The sequence below is a fragment of the Leptodactylus fuscus genome, chromosome 1 (genome assembly GCF_031893055.1).
Source record: "Leptodactylus fuscus isolate aLepFus1 chromosome 1, aLepFus1.hap2, whole genome shotgun sequence".
NCBI lineage: Eukaryota > Metazoa > Chordata > Amphibia > Anura > Leptodactylidae > Leptodactylus > Leptodactylus fuscus.
Window position 1 is genome coordinate 11295561 of NC_134265.1, and position 23517 is coordinate 11319077.

A 23517-nucleotide genomic window follows, 5' to 3' on the forward strand; every position below is an offset into this window, starting at 1 on the left:
ATAAATAGAAGAGTTGAGTCACATAATGATCACCACCTCCTACTTCTGACGTCGGCAGCGTGTAGCTCAGGAAGGAAGTGACTTGTTGTGGGCTTTCTTGGTGGGTATATAAGGTGTGTGATAGGCTGAACAGAATCTAATTGTTTTTTCGGGTAAAGGGGACGATTTATCAGAGTTGGAAATAGAGTTGTAATAGTATTAGTAATAGTATCAGAGTGTAAAATCTACCAATAAAGTTGTTGTCTTATGGTAAGAAGACTGGAACTCACTATGGCCGACTATAGTAAAGCCAGCCCCATAGCACAGGTAAATTACCAACGAGATCAGAAGAGGAGCGGGGGTGGGGGATAGTTTCTGATCATGTGACTTCGGAACAAGATCGGAACCCATTGTTCCATGATGAAGAATTTGCAGGATCAATCAAGTTAAAGATAAGTGTAATACAAAAAATGGAACTGCACACTCAAAAATATGAAGTGGTGCTGGCATGAAAGGGATCTCCAACCCACAAAGCAGAAGTTAATAGGGTAACAACCCCTTTAAAGCAGCCGAGTCCTGAGACCACTAGAAATACTGGAATTTACCAAATCCTCAGGAAATAAGAGACTTTTTCTGAAGTTTGTTTTAAGAAGCTTCAATGTAACTGATTAAAGGCTACGAAGACCTGTCACACTGTATGTATGTTAGTATTATAGTGTGTGGGGCCACAAGGAGGACATTATAGTGCGTGGGGGCCACGAGGAGAACATTATAGTGTATGAGGGCCATAAGGAAGACAAGATAGTGTGTGGGGGCCACAAGCAGGACATTTTAGTGTGTGGGGGCACAGGGAGGACATTATAGTGTGTGGGGGCCACAGGGAGGGTGACTGAATGTATGAGAAAGGCTGAAAGCGAGCACTTACCTCCTCGAGTACAGCAGCCGTCTGCTCACAGGATCTGTGATGATGTCATATGTGTGGGAGGAGTCAAGGAGTCACATGATCAGGTCCTGCTGTTATGGCTTCATCTGTGCAGAAGATACTAAATCCCAGTGAGCTAAAGGACCTGTGATGATGTCACCTGTGTGGGAAGAGTCACAGAATCACATGACCAGATATTAGAGATCTCTCTATAGAGCTGTCTGTGTGTGACGTGTATGTAGTAGTGCTCTGTTTCTGTACGTGTATGTAGTAGAGCCGTCTATGTGTGACGTGTATGTAGTGAAGCTCCCCGTTTGTGACGTGTATGTAGCAGAGCTGTGTGTGTGACGTGTATGTTATAGAGCCATCTGTGTGTGACGTCTGTGTGTGAAGTGTATGTAGCAGAGCCGTCTGTGTGTGATGTATGTGTAGCAGAGCCGTCTGTGTGTGACGTGTGTGTAGCAGAGCCGTCTGTGTGTGACGTGTGTGTAGCGGAGCCGTCTGTGTGTGACGTGTGTGTAGCGGAGCCGTGTGTGTGTGACGTGTGTGTAGCGGAGCCGTCTGTGTGTGACGTGTGTGTAGCGGAGCCGTCTGTGTGTGAAGTGTATGTAGCGGAGCCGTCTGTGTGTGACGTTTGTGTAGAGGAGCCATCTGTGTGTGACGTGTATGTAGCAGAGCCGTCTGTGTGTGACGTTTGTGTAGAGGAGCCATCTCTGTGTGACGTGTATGTAGTGGAGCCGTCTGTGTGTGACGCGTATGTAGCGGAGATGTCTGTGACGTGTATGTAGTGGAGCCGTCTGTGTGTGACGTGTATGTAGAGGAGCTGTCTGTGTGTGACGTGTATGTAGCAGAGCTGTCTGTGTGTGATGTATATGTAGCAGAACCGTTCCTTGTGTTACGTGTATGTAATAGGTAAAAGGAAAATGTTTGTTTTGGTACCGTGTTAGCCAGTGGTTATAAAATATAAAAAAAAAAAAAAAAAAACTTTGCAAGTCTTCAGTAGGTGATACCTTTTTTAATGGCTAACTCATAATGATGACAGAATATGACGTTTCGAAGCTTTTCTCTGAGCTTCTTCTTCAGATATTCTTCTCATAACTAAAAACACTTTCTAGAGGCTGCATATTTATGTACAACAGGACACATAGGGATAGGATTACAGGAGGGAGGGGGGAAGAGGCTTATTACTATATACTTATAACAACAAACAATCAATTGCCAGATCCCCCAGTTCTTATCTTAATGGCTGTCTTAATGATGTGTATAAAAAGACATAAACCCACGTGAGATGTTCATCCCATTGTCCAACGTCTGGAATAGGGTCATGGCCTTGTACTCATAAATCAGTCGCTGTTTCCTTGATTTAAAGTTCCCTTTTAAGATCAAGATTTTCATGTCATTGATGATGCTGTGGTCTTCCTGGCAAAAATGATTTGGCACGGGAAGATCAGTTCTCTGTTGTTTGATTGTATGGCGATGTGAATTAATTCTCATTCTGAGTTTCTGACCGGTCTCTCCAACATACAGATTTTCAGTGGAACATTTGGTGCAAATGATCAAATACACTACATTAGGTGTGTTACAGGTGAACGTACCTGGGATTTTATATTCCCTGTTAGAGTTTGGTATCTCTATCTTGTGAGTGGTCAGTATGTGCGGGCAGGTCTTGCACCTCTTCTGTCCACATGGGAATGTTCCTTTGTTAGTTGGAGGTGATAGTGAGCTGCTAATAATCATATTCCTGAGGTTTGGTGGCTGTCTGTAGCATAGGAGAGGGGGGTCAGAAAATATGGATTTTAGACGGTTGTCTTTTTGCAGTAGTGGATGTAATGTTGTTTGTTGTTTGGATGTTTGTTGTTATAAGTATATAGTAATAAGCCTCTTCCCCCCTCCCTCCTGTAATCCTATCCCTATGTGTCCTGTTGTACATAAATATGCAGCCTCTAGAAAGTGTTTTTAGTTATATCTGAAGAAGAAGCTCAGAGAAAAGCTTCGAAACGTCATATTCTGTCATCATTATGAGTTAGCCATTAAAAAAGGTATCACCTACTGAAGACTTGCAAAGTTTTTTTTTTTTTTTTTTGTGTATGTAATAGAGCTGTCTGTGTGTGACATGTATGTAGAGGAGCCGCATGCACTTGTCCACGCGTCGGTGGTCAAGTGGAACTTTGTGTAACTTAGTGCAGAACTTAGGGCCCGCCTGATGTTATGGAACAAGTGCTGGTGCAAGGCTCAACTCACCCTAAGGGCCAAAAACACTGCTGGTGAATTTTGTTCAGTTCCAACGGACTCTGTGTTTAGATTTGGCTCAGTCGCAGCTCCAGGACATGCCTTTGAAGGCAAGGTTTCCTTTAGTGGCTCCATCTCAGCAGGATGATGATGGTGAAACTTTGTTAAATCTGGTGTCGAAAGGGAAAGTGGTTTCTGATCTACAGCTAAAGTACTGGAGCATGTTGTTTGGACTATTAAACCGTAATCAAAACCCTGTAGAGCAGGGGTCTGAAACTTGCGGCCAGTGGGCCAACTGCGGTCCTCGGGACAATAGTTTGTGGCCCCCAGCGGACATCCCGACATCCGTCGTAATAGTACGGCGCATGCCGGGTGTGTAACTACGGCGACCTTTCGGGAGCCGGGCAGCCGCCATAGCCGCCGGGTGTCTACTGCTTTAAGCACGGATTTAAGCAGTAGACAACCGGCGCTAACCCCTCTGGCGCCACGGTCGAAGGCCGCCATTTTGCCGGTGATCGACGGCGCCTGGAGCAAGCTCCAGGGCCGACGTCACGTTGCCATGACAGCCGGGAGCTTTTACAAGGCTCCCAGGCTTGTCTGCAGCCTGCAAAAGAATTGATGATTTTTTGCAATGCATTAGCATTGTAATGCATTGCATTAGTGATCAGACCCCCTGGGGTTCAACACCCCTAGGGGGTCTAATAAAGGCAAAAAAAAAAAATTAAAAAAAAAAATATAAAAAAATATAAAAAGTATGAAAAATTCAAATCACCCCCCTTTCCCTACAACACATATAAAAGTAGTTAAATACTGTGAAAAACATACATGTTAGGTCTCCCCATGTCCGAAATCGCCCGCTCTACAAATCTATAAAAATATTTTTCCTGTACGGTAAATGCCGTAGTGGGAAAAATAGTCAAAAGTGCCAAACCGCCATTTTTTCACTGTTTTGATTCTGGTAAAAATTTAAATAAAAAGTGATCAAAGCAAAAGCATTTCCCGAAAATGGTAGAACTAAAAAGTACACCCGGCCCCGCAAAAAAAGACGCCCTCGTACACTGATGTATAAAAAAGTTATGGCTGTCAGAATATGGCGACTTTTAGAAAAAAAAAAAAATTGGGAAAACCTGATGCGGCCCAGCCTCACCCAGACTTTGAGACCCCTGCTGTAGAGGTAATGTAGAGTCCCATATTAGAGGACCATTACCGGTAGTTTCAGCCAATTCTCCACCTTTGCGGCCCTCTAAATAAAAGTTACCCCAGGACTTGATGCCAAAATGTTATCAATTTCCCAATTCGAATCAAGGTCAATGTCTGGGTCCTCAGTCCAATCCACTGCATCAATCCAACACAATGAGAGTGATGGTTCTGCAACCACTTTTTTAGGGGCAAAGAATTTTAAAGGGGCTAACACTCTGCTGGTGCAAGGCTCAACTCACTCCAAGGGCCAAAAACTCTGCAGGTAGAAGGCTGAAGTCACCTGAAGGGCCTCAATCTCTGCTGGTAGCTCAGCTTAAGGGCCTGTAACTTAATTTGGAAGGGCTCATGTTAAGGGCCATAAATGTGAATTTTGGAAGGTCTTACCACATCACACACACACGCACGCACAAACATCCACAATGACAGTTCAGGGTGGGTACTGATGGATTCCATCTGTAGTTGTCATGAGCAACGTGCAGGGGTGAACCTAGGGTTTGTGCTGCCTGAGGCGGATGTCAGAAAGCCGAGCGGAGGGGGCGGGGCCGAGTGGAGCGAGCGTCATTAGCAGGCAGGGAGAGCTCTCTGCTAAGCGTGAGGGGCAGCCGCTGGAGCAGCGCTGCATCCACAGGGCCGCCCCAATCCACTGCTCGCTTTCCGTGCCGGGCTGCCAAGACGGTGACGCTAAGCCAGTTCAGGACAGCTTGTCCTGGACTGACTTAGGTCAGCAAAAATGCCACCCTCCCCCGGGGCCCCGGCATAGCGTCGCCTGAAGCGGTCGCTTCAGGTCGCCTCATGGGAGGTGCGGCGCTGGCAACGTGATTTAAAGGGGTGCTTGTTAATGTTTCTTTAGCTTAAATTTGGGTTTGTGTCCATCCATTTGGAGAAGAAAGAAAGTTTCCAGGTATTTTCCCACTTTGATAGAGGTTTTTTTTGAGTGCGGAAAGTGTGTAGTTGATAGACTGTGATGGTGGGGTAAAACAGTGACTTGTTAGATGTCCCCAGACATGCTTCCCCTGCTGTCCCAGTTGCATTGCAGAGGTGTTGGCATCATTTGCTGAGGTGTGATAGTGGACTTGGTCACCCTCCTGAGTCGAATGGTGGGATCCCCTGAAACAAAGCATTTTCTCCCATAGACTATAATGGGATTCGATATTCAATCAAATAGTTGAATATTGAACGGTTATTCAAAACGAATATCGAATATAACACTACTAATAATATATATAATATTGTGTAATGTTAGAATAGAATTATATACAATTAACTTCTGATGACAAATCTCAGTGTCATTTTGGAAAATAATCTGATTTCTGTATTAATTAATAGGAAAATTACAAGAGTTTTCATTTGACTATAGTTTATACAGATATACCAAAATCTACAACATGTATAAAGATGAATATATTGTAATACCCATAATTCTTAGTACAACCACCTTATTACCTCCCATATTAATAAAGTAATATCATATGTTTAATACTTTTATACTAGACAATAATTTACGAAATCTCATTGTTTTCTTTATTTGAGACATAATACCCAAATGATTCCCCAATAACACCACATCATAGTGACATTTGTAGCTTCGCCTCATAATATTACAAGAAATGGTTCTTCCCATTGCCATGAGCTCTATGAATGATCTCTGCACCATCTGCAATCCCAACCTGCCATAAATACAGCCAAATATATGTCCAAGAGTAGAGGAACTGGAGACTCTTCTTGTGGACTCTCATCATACTTTTCTCACATGTTACTGTCTATATATATTGTGTGTACTGTTGTGTGCACGTGAATACACAATTAGTATATAAGGGAAAGATTTCCAAACCATATATAACATCTTCTATAATCACAAGGTTGGAGAATAAACATAAGATGAGTACTGCTCAGACAGTAAATATAACTGGATATACCTTCTTCTCTGATCATTAGTATCATTACCTCATTTGCATATTAATAAAAAGCTTCTTCCCAGTTTGCAGTTGTCAGTGGATGTCCTTATATATGTGCACATTTGTAAGAATATACAATCATTGATAAAAGGAAACAATACTCGTTATAATAATGGATACAATTATACACCATCAGTAAAATATTTGTGATTGTTTGGTCCAATTCCCTCTAATGAACGTGTCAAAATTAAATAGATTTTAATAAAGATGAGGAATATATTGTGAAGTGTATTCTCAAAAATGCACCAAAATTACGTCATAAAGTTTTGGCTGAAAGTAAACCATCTAAGGTGGTATAAATGTAGACTGGACAGGGTATAGATATGGCAGGTTTATCATCCAGTTCAGTCACTGTGATAAATCTGGTGTAGTATCAGATTGTCTATCGAAGTTTACACTATTGGTAAATCTGAGCCAATGTGTGGTCTGCTCAAAGGGATTCCCACTGAAAAGATTGTTCAAAAAAGTGGCCTTGTTCTGGTGAGGGGTTGTCTGCTCATAGAGAGGCATAAAAAATAAAGTCGGTTTTGATAAAATCTCTCTTTAACCTCTTCAGTACCGGGTAATTTTTCGTCCAGGACCAGACACATTTTATGTTTTTGTTGTTTGTGCGGTTTTGAGGGCTGTAACATTTTCATCATATGTGTTATTCAACTAATTTCTGCATTGTTTTTCGGTGACACATAGGACTTTATTTTTATGTTGTTTGTCTTTTTGCAGGTGTTTTAATTTTTTTTATATCTGAGAAAATATAAACAAAATAGGAGGGAAATTGTGTCGGCTTTTCACTTTTCTGTTCTTTTATTTAATAAAACAAAGTGCTGCTAAAAAACTTTATAAAATAGTTTTTCCTCTCCGTTACAGTAATTTTTATTTTGTATGGTATCATTGGTGGTGGGACTATAACCTTTAATAATAGCGTCTTATTCCTCTTCCGCCTGTTTGTCTGCTGAGAGGCAGACAGTCCGCTCCGGCTTTTTTCTTTCCCGTGAAGAGAATCCATCGCCATCCGCCAAAATGGTGAACTTCACGGTTGACCAGATACGTGCCATCATGGACAAAAAGGCAAATATCCGCAATATGTCTGTCATTGCCCATGTGGATCATGGAAAGTCCACTCTGACAGACTCTCTGGTGTGTAAAGCTGACATTATTGCCTCTGCTCGTGCTGGTGAAACTCGCTTTACTGACACTCGAAAGGATGAGCAGGAGCACTGCATCACCATCAAATCAACTGCAATCTTCCTGTTCTACGAGCTTTCTGAGAATTACTTGGTCTTCATCAAGCAAAGTAAAGATGGTCCTGGTTTTCTCATCAACCTGATTGACTCTCCTGGCCATGTTGACTTCTCCTCTGAAGTGACTGCTGCTCTACGTGTAACTGATGGAGCTTTAGTTGTTGTGGATTATGTCTCTGGAGTGTGTGTACAAACTGAGACTGTACTCCGTCAGGCTATCGCTGAGCGCATTCGTCCTGTGTTGATGATGAACAAGATGGACCGTGCTCTTCTGGAACTCCAGCTGGAAACAGAGGAGCTGTACCAGATCTTTCAACGCTTTGTTGAAAATGTTAACGCAATCATTTCCACTTATGGTGAGGGAGAAACTGGCCCAATGGGTAACATAATGATTGATCCAGTTCTTGGCACTGTTGGATTTGGTTCAGGGTTGCATGGCTGGGCCTTTACCCTAAAACAGTTTGCTGAAATGTATGTAGCAAAGTTTGCTACAAAGGGAGAAGGGCAGTTGTCTCCAGCAGATCGGGCAAAGAAAGTGGAGGATATGATGAAAAAGCTGTGGGGTGACAGGTATTTTGACCCAGCTAATGGCAAATTCTCTAAAACCGCCACCAACGCCGATGGCAAAAAAGCTGCCTAGAACATTCTGTCATCTTGTCCTGGACCCAATTTTCAAGGTTTTTGCTGCAATCATGAACTTCAAGAAAGATGAGACTGCAAAACTGATTACAAAATTGGACATTAAACTAGACACTGAAGACAAGGATAAGGAGGGCAAGCCTTTGCTTAACGCAGTCATGAAACGCTGGCTTCCAGCTAGTGAAGCTCTTCTTCAAATGATCACCATCCATCTGCCTTCTCCTGTGACTGCTCAGAAGTACCGATGTGAGCTTTTATATGAGGGACCTCCTGATGATGAAGCTGCAATGGGCATTAAGAACTGTGATCCTAAAGGACCACTGATGATGTACATATCCAAGATGGTGCCCACAACTGATAAGGGTAGATTCTATGCTTTTGGACGAGTGTTCTCTGGTGTTGTGTCTACTGGCCTCAAAGTTTACACCTGGCAAGAAAGAGGATCTTTACCTGAAGCCCATTCAGAGAACTATCCTTATGATGGGGCGTTACGTAGAGCCCATCGAAGATGTTCCTTGCGGTAACATTGTTGGTTTGGTTGGCGTGGACCAGTTTTTGGTGAAGACTGGAACAATCACCACCTTTGAGTATGCACACAACATGCATTTTATGAAGTTCAGTGTGAGCCCTGTTGTGCGTGTTGCTGTGGAAGTAAAGAACCCTGCTGATTTGCCCAAGCTTGTAGAAGGCTTGAAGCGTTTTGGCAAAATCTGATCCTATGGTACAGTGCATCATTGAGGAGTCTGGAAAACATATTATTGCTGGAGCTGCACTTGGAAATCTGTCTTAAAGATCTTGAAGAAGACCATGCTTGCATTCCAATTAAGAAATCCGATCCTGTTGTGTCCTACCGTGAGACAGTGAGTGAGGAATCTAACCAGTTGTGCTTGTCAAAGTCTCCCAACAAGCACAACCGTCTCTACATGAAGGCTCGTCCTTTCCCTGATGGTTTAGCTGAGGATATTGACAAGGGTGATGTGTCAGCACGGCAAGAGCTTAAGACAAGGGCACGTTATCTGGCTGAGAAATATGAATGGGATGTCACCGAAGCAAGAAAGATCTGGTGCTTTGGTCCTGATGGAACTGGGCCAAACATCCTCACTGATGTCACAAAAGGTGTCCAGTACCTGAATGAAATAAAGGGCAGTGTAGTGGCTGGTTTCAAATGGGCAACAAAGGAGGGTGCCCTTTGTGAGGAAAACATGAGGGCTGTTCGTTTTGATGTGGATGATGTGACTCTACATGCCGATGCCATTCATAGAGGTGGCGGACAGATAATCCCCACTGCCCATCGCTGTCTCTATGCTTGTGTACTGACAGCCCAACCCTGCTTGATGGAGCCAATCTATCTTGTAGAAATCCAGTGCTCTGTACAAGTGGTTGGAGGAATCTATGGTGTCTTTAACAGGAAGCGTGGACATGTGTTTGAAGAGGCCCAAGTTGCAGGCACACCAATGTTTATTGTTAAAGCTTATTTGCCTGTCAATGAATCATTTGGCGTCACTGCTGATCTACGATCCAATACTGGTGGCCAAGCCTTCCCTCAGTGTGTGTTTGACCACTGGCAGATTCTTCCTGGTGATCCTTTTGACAACACCACTAGACCAAGCCAGGTTGTAGCAGAGACCCGTAAACGAAAGGGTCTTAAAGAGGGTATTCCAGCTTTGGATAACTTCTTGGACAAGCTGTGAGCTTTCTACATATTCTGAATCATCTGGACTTGACACCTTAACTTTACAACATGAAACATTTGCTCACTTTAATGTCAAGATTTTCTATGGCCCATCTTGGTGCTCTAACACTTACAAAAGGGTAACATTTAAACCTAGTTTGAAACTATCAAGTTGGGAGTATAGGGATTGCTTGAGCATCACTGGGAATAATGTTCCTTTGCAGCATGAATATCAGCATTGTATTGGTGCCATTACTAAAACTTGTATTTGAGCTAAAAAAAATAAAATAACATAAATAAATAAAATAATAGCGTCTTATTGTCATATTATTTTATTTAATTTTTTACATTATTTTATTTCCATTTTTTTTTACTTTTCGATTATTATTATTAATATTTTTTACATTGTGTCCCCACAAGGTCATAATAAACCTTTGGGGACATCTCATCACTAGAGATGAGCAAACAGTAAAATGTTTGATATTCGATATTCGTTTCGAATAGCCGCTCAATATTCGACTATTCGAACAAATATCGAACCCCATTATAGTGTATGGGAGAATATGCTTCGCTACAGGGGATCCCACCTTTCGATTCAGAGGGGTCACCAAGTCCACTATCACACCACAGGAAATGATGCCAACACCCTGGAATGCAACTGGGACAGCAGGGGAAGCATGTCTGGGGGCATCAAGTACCTTTATTATGTCGGGATCCCCTATCAGCTTGCGATATGCCAGAGCTGAATTTTTCCATAGGAATGCATTGACCGAATGCTGTACACTGGCCAATCAACGCTGGTCAATGCATTCCTATGGCGAGATGAAGCAGAGCTAGCCGTGCGGTTAGCTCTGCTACTCCGGACACCGGAGATGAAGCACAGCTCAGCTCTGTTTCACCCAACCATCCCTCCAGCTACTCCTCCTGTCACACACATCTCTGGTGTAACAGAGCTCAGCACACACTCAGCTCTGCTCCACACAACTCTGCACTACTGCCAACCATCCCTCCAGCTACTCCTCCTGTCACACACATCTCTGGTGTAACAGAGATCAGCACACACTCAGCTCTGCTACATCTCCACACTCTGTTGTAGAGATGTAGTAAAGCTGAGTGTGTGCTGAGCTCTGCTATACACGAGATGTGTGTGGCAGGAAGAGTAGATGGAGGGATGGCTGGGAGTAGTGTAGATACACCAGCGATGTAGCAGAGCTGGCAGATGTTAGAAGTCTGATGCAGCAGAGCTGAGTGTGTTAGTCTGCTGCATCAGACTGCTATATCTGCCAGCTGTGCTACATCGGGCCGTGCGCTCAGCTCAACTCCAGAGTAGTTGAGCTCAGTGTGCAGTATCGGATTAACCCCCTCCCCCCCACCGTTGTCCACTTACCTGCAGCTCCCAGCTCCTCTTCTTGGTCTGGTCCTCTGTCCGGTCTTCAGAGCGCCCTGTCCCCCTCTCCCCTGACTAGTATTATAGAGAAGGCGGGGCTTAGGAGAGTGGGCGGGTCTCCCCGTCCAGTACCTGCCCACACTCTCCTAAGCCCCGCCTTCTCTATAATACTAGTCAGGGAGAGGGGGCGGGTCTCCCCTTCCAGTACCCGCCCACACTCTCCTAAGCCTCGCCTTCTCCGTAATACTAGTCTCAGGAGGCAGGGGCAGGGCGCTCTGAAGACCAGTGGACAGAGGACACGACCAAGAAGAGCTGGGAGCTGCAGCTATGCAGGTAAGTGGACAACGGTGAGGGGGTTAATCACTACACAGCGTGGGGGTCCAACAATTTTTGGACTACATGCTGTGTAGTGAATAGGATCGTTTTTAAAATCCAATCTCCGAATGATCGGAAATTGGATTTTAAAAACGATCCTGAAATGTCAAGATCAGCTCAACCCTAAGTGCTGGCGATGTAGCAGTGTCCAATGTAGCAGAGCTGGACCTGCTACACACTCAGCACTACTGCATCAGATTGCTACATCGGTACAGCTGAGTATGTAGCAGGTTCAGCTCTGCTTCATCTCGGCATAGGAATGCATTGATCAGCGTTGATTGGACGAATGCCGTACTTCTGTATGGCATTCGGCCAATCAACGCTGGTCAATGCATTCCTATGGGAAAAAGTCAGCTCGCGCATATCGCAAGCTGACAGGGATCCCGACGAGATGGAGCCCCAAAGAGTTGTGTGAGTAACATTTCCCCCTAAATAAAGGTAATCCCTAGTTAACCCTGCCTATACATCTATCCCTGTCTCACAGTCACATACTTCACAGTCCCAAATTAGTCGAATGGTAAATCCACCATTCATCTAAATTGGAGGTTATCTGTTTCTGTCCGCCAATTACTTTTTCCGATTTTTTTTTCACTGCCTCCGTTGTCGTAGTTCCTGTCCCACCTCCCCTGCGCTGTTATTGATGCAAAAAAACGCGCCAGGGAAGGTGGGAGGGGATACGAATTTTTACTGCGTTTGCGGCCTTGTATTCGATTGTAATTGAATATCCCGAACGTCCTGATATTCGATCGAATCTGTATTCGATCGAACGGCGGTCGCTCATCTCTACTCATCACCTTTTTTTTTTTTTTTTTTTTTTTTTATTGAAGACTGATTTCCCCTGCAACAGGGACTGGTACATTTAGCTCCAGTTACAGGAGGAATACAGCCTGCACACTTTTTAAGATTAATAGAGCTGATCTCAGTTCTGTAGGACCCAGTAACTCTTGTAACACACTGATCCCAGCAGATCACATGAACACCGGATCAGAGGGTGGCCACATTTGTATACACGGCAAAGTAATAAACCTTCCCTGCCTTCTCTCTTTAGTTACTTCCAGCTCCCACTTCAGCAGCTCCACAATTTCGTACAGCTGCTAAGTTCTGCTTGGATGTACCGATACGTTCTTGCAGAACAAGGACACCACCTTCCGGACATATATAACCAATGGCTGGTCCAGAAGTGGTTAACGGGGTTGTCTCATCACAAGGATCCTATCTATACTGCTTGTTAATGTGGATGTAAGACTTTTCCTAAATACATTGCTTCAGCAAAACTGCTTTGTTTGTCCACTATCTTACTTTATTCAATTCTTTGTGGCCACAGCCCTGACTAAGCTGCTCATGAGTCAAGTGATGTATCTGCTGCTCTCAGGGGGGAGGGAGGAGGGGCTAAGTGCAGGGAGCGAGCCTGTGTATCTAGCTATTCCTGTGTCTACACCACGTGACCTAGCTTCCTGTTAGCAGATAGGGGAGAGGAGCTGCTTTCATTTCTTCTGTTCTCCCAGTTATCAGGCTAGCTAATACAATTGTGTTCATTATGGCAGAGACAGGCAGTGTCTGTATGTAACACAGAATGGAGCTGCTCCTGCCTGTACTTCATAGTCCAATATGGGTGGGCGGAGCTAAACGGCAGGTTGCATGTGAAACCCCGCCCACCAAATGATGCAAGAAACCAGGAAGAAAGTAGATTTTACAGCAGTAAAGACTGGTGAGTATGTGAGGTGGGAATACCCCTTTAAGAGGGGGGAATTTCTCAAAGCAGTACATAGCAGTTTAGATGGATATGGGGAAAATTTTAAAATAGTATAAGATAAACATATGGCTATGATGAAGGCGCCTGGTCCGGACAGATTGCCTCTCGCCTATTACAAGAAGCTTGACCCAGACCTTGGACTCCATCTCTTATAAGGTGTTCAACTCCAACATCAGGTTCCTGATGCATCTCATGATTTGGGTCCTGCTCTGTTTCTCTTCCATCACTACTAGTCTCCAGTGCGCACGTATATCGTTCTATGCTTCGATTTTTGATCCCCGTGGCCTAAGACTGTATTCTGCAATTCTTGAAGCGAGTGGAGGCTTCTCCTCTCTCCCTCTGGATTCTGAAGGTCAATAAGCTTATGAGCATGAAGAACTTCACTTCTTTCCTGCACGACACTTTTAAAATCTATGAAAACTGGTACTACTGGTTGGAGTTCCAACGTACTGAAGAGTCACAGACACTTCTTGGGACTAGATCATGGCACAATGATTCTTATAGATATGGATTTATTACCTGTCTGTATTCCTCTCGTATGCCTTTGCCTCGTGAGACATAGAGATGTCCTGCTCCTACTGTTAGAAGGCTGGGACTATACGAACTTCTGGGCCTTAGCCGAGACTTTTTATTTCAGCCCCCTCCCTACCCCTTTTCCTGTTACCTTGTTTCTCCTTCTCTCCTCCTTCAGTTGGTTATCGTCTTACTCACTAAGATATTCATTCTACTTCCTCTCTCTCTTCTCCTTCTTTCCTCTATGCTCTTCTCTGTCCCTCTTCCCCCTTTTCCCTTCTTCTCCCTCTACCCTGAAGCTGCCGCTCGAGGTTCTTGCTCCTGTTGTTACCTGGATACTATGCTGTACTTGGGATGACTTTTGTACCGTCCTGTTTCATCCTTGTTCTTTTATTTTTGTTGAAATTCAAAACTTTGAATTAAAAAAAAAATGAATAAAAGTAGAGGCCACAAAAATACCTCTTGTCACCCCAGGCCTGCCAGGAATAAAGGACTGTCACAAACATGCAGGTGTAATTCCAATTCAAATATTTTATTCATATTGTCAATGAGTTTAAGACAAAAGAACCCGAGGTGAGCTCTCTAAGATTTAAGATATGAATTGGAGGTAAAACAATCAGGAAAGAAAAATGCTTTTTTTCTGTGTTCTTAGATGTGCAGTTGGAGATGACTTTTGGTTTAACATACATTTCATGTGAATATTAAAATGGCTTCTTCCCTGTGTGAGTTCTTTGATGTGCATTAAGTTGTGATTTCTGTGTAAAACATTTTCCACATTCTGAACATGAATATGGCTTCTCCCCTGTGTGAGTTCTTTGATGTTTAACAAGATATGATTTAGAGATAAAACATTTTCCACATTCTGAACATGAAAATGGCTTCTCCCCTGTGTGAGTTCTCTGATGTATAACGAGATGTGATTTAGAGATAAAACATTTCCCACATTCTGAACATGAAAATAGCTTCTCTCCTGTGTGAGTTCTTTGATGTTTAACAAGATGTGATTTAGAGAGAAAACATTTCCCACATTCTGAACATGAAAATGGCTTCTCCCCTGTGTGAGTTCTTTGATGTCTAATAAGATCTGATATAGAGATAAAACATTTCCCACATTCTGAACATGAAAATGGCTTCTCTCCTGTGTGAGTTCTTTGATGTTTAACAAGATCTGCTTTAGAGAGAAAACATTTTCCACATTCTGAACATGGAACTGGTTTCTCCCCTGTGTGAGTTCTTTGATGTTTAACAAGATCTGATTTAGAGGTAAAACATTTTCCACATTCTGAACATGAAAATGGCTTCTCCCCTGTGTGAGTTCTTTGATGTGTAACAAGATTTGATTTAGAAATAAAACATTTCCCACACTCTGAACATGAAAATGGCTTCTCCGATGTGTGAGTTCTTTGATGTTTAACAAGACTTGATTTAACAGTAAAACATTTCCCACATTCTGAACATGGAACTGGTTTCTCCCCTGTGTGAGTTCTTTGATGTATAACAAGACTTGATTTAGCAGTAAAACATTTCCCACATTCTGGGCATGAAACTGGCTTCTCCCCTGTGTGAATTCTTTGATGTCTAACAAGTTCTGATTTATAGTTAAAACATTTCCCACATTCTGAACATGAATATGGCTTCTCCCCTGTGTGAGTTCTCTGATGTATAACACCCCTTCCCCATCTTTTCTTTTGCTTAACAGACTGTGATGAATTAGATGAGAGATCTTTCTTCTGAGGGGCTGAGGGTAAATCTGGGGTAATGACATGTTCTTCAGATGGGTCTTGTGTGATACCATGATCCTTTGCATCATAATCTGTAGGTATTAGATGTCCCTCTAAGCTCCTGGTACAGTCATCTGACAAGAAGAAAACTGATGTTACTATTATTAAATAACATAACCTTATAAGCAGGCATGTCAAACTCAGGGTACCCCGAGGGCCACATGAGCAACCAGAGGTCACACACGTATTTTAACAGCAGTCATGAAAACAAGATATGAAGTAGTAATATGTAACAGAAACTAATATATTTAACAAAAATACAGCAATTAAAAACTAAACATTTATTTGCTATCATTTTTTTCAATATTTTTTAGATGATAAGTGGTGATCAGTCAGCCTTGTTCTCTGAGATTTTGTTAGTTTCATAAAAGAAAATTATCTGTTTACATATACACCATTCATCTGCCCCCAGATTCATGCCCCCCCTCCATCTCTGCCCCAGATTCATGTCCTCCATCTCTGCCCCCAGATTCATGTCCCCCATCTCTGCCCCAGATTCATGTCCCCCATCTCTTTCCCCAGATTCATGCCCCCCATCTCTGCCCCCAGATTCATGTCCCCTCCATCTCTGCCCCCAGATTCATGTCCTCTCCATCTCTGCCCCCAGTGCCATGCCCCCATCTCTTCCCCCAGTGTCATGCCCCCCATCTCTTCCCCCAGTGTCATGCCCCCAGATTCATGTCCCCCCACCTCTGCCCCCAGATTCATGTCCCCCACCTCTGCCCCCAGATTCATGTCCTCTCCATCTCTGCCCCCAGATTCATGTCCTCTCCATCTCTGCCCCCAGATTCATGTCCTCTCTATCTCTGCCCCCAGATTCATGTCCTCTCCATCTCTGCCCCCAGATTCATGTCCTCTCCATCTCTGCCCCCAGATTCATGTCCTCTCCATCTCTGCCCCCAGATTCATGTCCTCTCCATCTCTGCCCCCAGATTCATGTCCTCTCCATCTCTGCCCCCAGATTCATGTCCTCTCCATCTCTGCCCCCAGATTCATGTCCCCCCATCTCTGCCCCTAGATTCATGTCCCTCCATCTATGCCCCCAGTGTCATGCCGTCCTCTCCATCTCTGCTCCCAGTGTCATGCCATCCTCTCCATTTCTGCCCCCAGTGTCATGCCGTCCTCTCCATCTCTGCCCCCAGTGTCATGCCGTCCTCTCCATCTCTGCCTCCAGTGTCATGCCGTCCTCTCCATCTCTGCCCCCAGTGTCATGCCGTCCTCTCCATCTCTGCCCCCAGTGTCATGCCGTCCTCTCCATCTCTGCCCCCAGTGTCATGCCGTCCCCTCCTTCATCTGCCACCAGTTTCACGTTCCACCTCTACTCCAAGTCCTCGCTCCCCCGCCGCACTCTCTCTCTCTCGTGCTATCACTTGTAGACGCGATGTGACGTCATCACGTCACATCACGTCTACACAGCAGCGTACAGCAGCGTGAGTTTGGCACCTCTGCGGCCCGCACAAATGTCTCAAACTTTGTCTCTAAACTTTAGAGACAAAGTTTGAGACTTTTGTGCGGGCCACAGATATGCCTGTAAAGGGCCGCATGCGGCCCGCGGGCCACATGTTTGACATGCCTGCTTATAAGTATATTCCCCACTGCGCAGACAACAGTAAAGCGGCCTATTTCATTAGTATTTTCTGTGCTGAGACTGATGGCAGTGACAGTCTTAATGGCAGATACCACCGCTGCTCTAGGTCACTGTAGAGGTGCTGGTAGTGGATGAAATAAGCAGACCCACCCAGTCACAGCACTAAGGAAAAGGGGTGGTGGCACTTACACTGAAAGGTAACAATGGTTAGAACTTGTGACTCCATATCTCTCAGTCTTCTACAGCTCGGAACGTGAGACTACCATCATCTTATAGACAATCATCTTGGCTATCTCATACATAAATTAGACTTGCAACTATTTAGCATACGATTAGTTGTGAAGATTCTTGTTATGTAACTTCATTGTTACCATTTTACTCCTAAAAATGAAAATTTTAATTATTTTGTAAATCCACCTTTGACTTTCAACACTGTGTGAATCATTATGGACATGCTCTGGATCAGATTCAAGTTTGTCTCAACTGAAATCAGATCCCTCTCTCCTACATGTTCCCAGTGTTGGTGCATACTGGTCAACTCACTTGGGTACAATTACAGATTTTTTTTTATTCAACTCTACCCACAAATGTTTGTTTGGATTGAGTCTGGGGACTGTGGAGGCCAATTCAGAACCTCTGCTTTACTGTCATTGAACCATTTCTTCGAATCACGACATTCTTGAGGTCATTGTCCTTCTGGAACACTATGTCGTCCTTTTCATATCCATAGTACTCGGGTGTATGAAGTAACTCGTATTGTAGGATACTCACATATAGCTCAGCAGTGAGACCACCATCATCCTGGTAAAGTATACAACCCCTTTGTCTGTGAAACAACCCAATATCATCAGGCTTCTTCCAACAAACTTGACAGTACCTTTAATTTTTCAATGTTAGCCCCCTTTTCCCTTAAAACTTTCAGATAAATTTGCACCCATCAGAGTCCAGTCTATTGACTTTCATCTCATCACAGCAAATCACCTATTTCCAATCTTCTACTGTCTGCTTTTCTTACTTTTTTTGCAAACTTGAGCTAACGCTTTTTATGAGCATATTAGGCTTCCTCATCTTTTGGGCAAACATTCAAGAATTGTGTAATGCACATTTGTGATCCATGTTTGTCGCGCCACAACTGATAGATCTTGTGGTGAGCCGACTTGTTGATTCTGATATTTTGCCTGGACTTTCACCTCTTGGTTTTGGAATGAATGGACGGACTTCATTTCGTATGGTTGAACCAGTTGGCAACTTTCTTCGCCCAGAGTCCGCTATCGATGAGCTGGATGATGTTATTTCTCTTTTCATGGAAAATCTTCTTCATGGCTGACACTTGATTTGAACCAGTGACCTTTCACTTGGGAATCAAACTAATAGGTCTCTGAGCTATTAGGGAATGTGAGAACAGGTTGTACTTTGTAGTATACAAGAGGAGCAAAACAGTAACAAAGCAGTTACATGAGAAGAATCTGCATAACTAATCATATGCTAAATAGCCAAGATGATTGTCTATAAAATGATGGGAGTCTCACGTTCCGAGCTGTAGTAGATGGTGAGATGTGGAGCCTGAGTGCGTTGAATATATCGGGTCACAGTTCTGGGTATATCCCTTGTTTAGTGTTTTTGGCAATTTTAGAAATATTTATTATAAAGTTACATGTTAGACCTTTTTGGGGCTACTTTTCTGATTAATAATGTTGCACAGCAGGTTACTATACTTTGGTACATATTGCTGCTTGGTTACACTGGTACAAGTTATCGGCTTCCTTTTTCCTTAGAGCGGTGACCGGGCCGCTGACAGCACCAGCACTGTTCTGATGGCGGCCCTGCCTGTCCCTGGTAGATCACCTTGCTCACGTTACATAAAGGACATTCATCACAATCTCATTACAATTTCTGCACCTAGAGTAGTTTATCTTATCCCAACAGAACCCACATTTAGGACCGAACATCAAGGCCCTTATTTTGTACTGCTAAGTCCAGGCCTCTGACTACATTACTAGTTGTCCTGTCCTGATATAGATCGTCTTATCTGGACGTCTCTTCTAAGATTCCAAAGTGAAATAAGTCTCAGAGCCCAAACCACAGGAACACAATCCCTGGCTGCTTAAATATGGCCACTGATGTGGACTAATACTGTAGGATGCCATAAATCTTACTGTATTACACCCCATACACACAATAGAATCCAAACCACATCTGCTGGATTTCCCAGCCTGAACTCACCGCGGATCTGCTGTCCCATACAGTATGTAGTAGGGTCTATGGAGTCACAAGGAAGCAGGGACTCCTAGCGTCATAGATCACTAAGATACGGGGAGTCCTGGTGTGTGGACAGAGTTCAGGCTGGGAAATGTGACTGATGTACAGACCAGATTTTCTAGTCCGGATTCCATAGTGTGATTGGGGTCTAAGGTGAGGGTTACACAGTGACATTTGTAGAAGCTGCTTCAGGAATTCAGAAGAATTTTTCCGCTTTACCAAATCAGCCCCCGAATCTCCATCAGATTCCTTACTGGCCAGGCGGGATTTCCCACCTCCCATTTATTTCCATAGAGCTCTGAGGTAGAATCTGCCTGAAGATCGAGCAGGAGGATTATTTTGCCACTACCTGAAATAATCTGCTATATAATTCTGGTAAATTCTTTCCCTTCACGAGGACTGACAGCCGGTGAGGAAGAAATTTGCCTCGTTCACATCGATGTCAAGTCCATATTCCTGCTGTCCGTTCTATTCTATACTACATTTATTACCCCCTATAGCGGTATCACATTTATATTCATGTATTATTAGTATTTTACCTGAATCGGGAACAACAAATAGTCTAAACAATGTCTGAATAGAATCAGTGACCCTTCTGTGCTTTATATAGTGGTGACTCCTCACCTGGGCGGTTCCCTGTAGGAATGTTCTCCTCACACTCCTCATCACCACTCACATAGGGCTCTTCCTTTATTCTCATAGATATAGCATTAATGTCGCTCACATCTTTATCCTGATGGAAAATATGTAATACAAATAATTTAAAACTCGCCAGACAAATGGGGAAGTCACAGAGAATGTTCTAAATGTTTATTTATCACCATAATGACCTGACAGGAGGAGTTATCTAAGGCAAAGAGCAGCAAATCTGAAGCTGGACATAGATATTAGATGACGGCTCACTGACAACTGTGAGGACCTCATACACATGTATACTCAGCATGGCTAGATGTGCCGGAGATATTTCAGTGGAGGAGATCAGATTCTATCAGATACATCCGAGGTTACTTGTCTCATGGAGAGAAATTTGTTAAGTCGTCTCTTTGGTTCCTCATCCCAAACAGAAGTGTTCAGAGTCAGAAGATTGTGAGAAGGTCCAGACAACATGTAATGTCTATGGTCCGCTTTATCCTCCATCTCCACCTCTCATTACACAAGTATAAACCATCTAATACTGCTGGATAACCCAAGACTGACCACAAGGACTTCACAGCCCGTCTACACATCTGTAACACTCACTCCCCAGTGCACTGTCCTTGATAGAGTCTATCTACATCTCCAGAATGGGTAAGCTGTACTTACAAAGCTATCTATGGTGTGGGTAACTACATCCCCACTTAGTGAGAGTCCCATGCTGTGTGTTTACTATTGAAGTGGCTACTAAATACTTGTAGTGTGTGCATCATACATGTTGGCTGATACTCAGCCTTGGGCTGATCTGTACACACTTAATACTTCATATTTGGTGTTATGTGAGATGAAAAGACATCTATAGGGACAGTTGTTTCACCTTTGCACATCACTCGACCCACTTTTCTCTGTACATGTATTTTTCCTTCTATGTCCAAATTTTATTACAGTTTGTAATTTAATAAAATATAATCCAATGTATTTACAATAATGTGTGAAATAAAAAAACTTTTTTACATATACTGTATATTAGGTGTCATACTTACCTTTTTTTTCTTGGTTGTTGGTATTCTCTATATGGTAAGGACATTGAGTATTTAGGGCCTTGCAGAGTTGATAGGGGACCTATGTATTCATTTATACATTTTCGATTGCTTATCTATGTGTCCTGTTTTGTGTTTGTCTCTGGCTTTCCCTATAGACCACTCTTTTGGATATCGATTTTGACACTGTATTGCTCAACTGTTACTGTACCCTCGGCTAGCTAACCTCCCTTTGTTGTTGTTTGTCTTGTCTACGTTTTGTGTTTCACGTATATAGGAAGGGCTCGTCTCCAAGTTGCTGCCTATTACATAGGATAGGAAAAGGCGAGCAGGAACGGACAGTGGCAGGATTCAGCTTAGGGCTCACTGTGTCTTGTGTCCCTTTCCCAGGGTTTCCAGCAGCTACTAGGGAATTGCTCCTATTGCAATTCCCTAACAACATCATAGGGAATATCTCCATCTACCTGATCATCCTGTGGAAGAAGAGGACTGGGACATCTCTCCGGTGTTGTCCTCTTACTGGATCTACCTGTAGGAAACACAGACAGGGACTGAATTCATTCTGTACATACAAATAATGGAAGTCCATGTGTATATAGTCATGTCTATTACCTGCTGATGTGAGGGGCTGGTGGTCCTCCATCATCACCTCCTTGTACAGATCCTTGTGTCCTTCTAAATACTCCCACTCCTCCATGGAGAAATAGACAGCGACATCCTGACACCTTATAGGAACCTGACAACACAATGATACAGTCATCACCCCGACCCCTCCAGTTACTGTATAATGTCCCAGCATTCCCAGCAGTGTCACCTCTCCAGTCAGCAGCTCCAGCATCTTGTTGGTAACTTCTAGGATCTTCTGTCCATTGATCTCCTCCTGTATCAGAGGGTGAGGTGGAGGCCCCGGGAATGGGCTCAGGGTTCCTCCATATCCTTCATACACAGGAGCCTGACAGCGCCCACTAGAGGTCTTCTTCACTACTGTGTAATCCTGGTTATGGGGAGACACATTAATAAATCTCACTACATACATGTCCAGAGTCCATCACCTCTCCAGTCCTATCACCTGTTATTACTATAGATAAGAATGATGTCATGATGACATCATCAGAATCTCTCACCTCTCCAGTAAGCTGGTAGATGATCTCTAGGGTGAGATTTAATAGACTTTCCGCCATCTTGTTCCTGTCTCTTTCCATCCTTGATGGATCAATCAGGAATATTCTCTTATATAGAAGATACGGAGAGGATTCTATATTGTAGGGACCTGAATGGAGAGAAGATGAGACAATGTAATCACTACACGGAATCCCATGGAATAAATAGAAGAGTTGAGTCCCATTATTATCACCACCTCCTACTTCTAACGTCGGCAGCGTGTAGCTCAGGAAGGAAGTATACCTAACCTTGGAAAAAGCACTGACCAAAACTTCCGAAATCATACAAATTATGGGTATTGTGGGTATTTAAGGTGTGTGATAGGCTGAACAAAATCGCATTGTTGTTATGGGCAGGTTTTCTCCCTGGCGCTATTAATCATGAACAATGGATGAACGATACTAGGGAGGCATTCTCCGAGGTAGACCTTCTCAGACAATAGAGTCATACCTGAAACATCTTATTTATAGAGATGAGTGAGTACTGTTCGGATTAGCCGATCCAAACAGCACGCTCACATAGAAATGAATGGACGTAGCTGGCACGCGGGGGGTTAAGCGGCCGGCCGCCATCAAAGCGGAAGTACCAGGTGCATCCATTCATTTCTATGGAGCGTGCTGTTCGGATCGGCTGATCCGAACAGTACTCGCTCATCTCTAATCGTATTATCCCACGGGGACTTAGGATCAATTTAGCTCTGTCAGCTAGAGTAAAAACTACTGGCCAAGTGGGAAAAGAATCTATAGAAGCGTCACTCCGGTTTATGAATTTATTGCTGGAAGAGGAAAACAAAAAAAAAAAAAACATACTTTCAGCTACATCTAAAACACTACAGGAAAATATAGACGCTGTTAAAAAAATTCAGCGCTAATCCAGATTTTGAGCGCAAGGAGTTACAGCTACAGCAAACAATTGAAAATTGTTGCTTATACCAAAGAGAGGAAACATTTTCAGTTCAGGCGTGATTTGTGTGACTTTAAAGAGGGCTGGATTTTTGATTACCTACATAGGGAAAGGGGGAAATAAGAGGAACGTGGATACAGAAATATCATCAGAATACGAGGGTTCAGACAGTGATTCACATAGAAACCCCCAGACTGGTAATAGGAGAGATAGGAGTTAAGAAAGCCCCTGTCCTCGGGGTAAGTTCCGCAGCTTTAAGGACCCTAATTCCAGAAATCGGCGGGTTTTTT

General features: G+C 43.5%; 2 protein-coding genes and 2 pseudogenes across 2 annotated transcripts in view; 2 read left to right on the forward strand and 2 right to left on the reverse strand.

The window, feature by feature from the left end:
• LOC142190702 (gastrula zinc finger protein XlCGF66.1-like) overlaps nt 1-23517 on the reverse strand; it is a 403831-nt gene that overhangs the window by 314033 nt on the left and 66281 nt on the right. The window lies entirely within an intron of this gene.
• LOC142184020 (uncharacterized) overlaps nt 1-23517 on the forward strand; it is a 193594-nt gene that overhangs the window by 139378 nt on the left and 30699 nt on the right. The gene's annotated exons all lie outside the window — the stretch shown is intronic.
• LOC142184611 (uncharacterized) overlaps nt 1-23517 on the reverse strand; it is a 58716-nt pseudogene that overhangs the window by 15077 nt on the left and 20122 nt on the right.
• On the forward strand, nt 7220-10116 carry LOC142189829 (elongation factor 2 pseudogene; annotated as a pseudogene).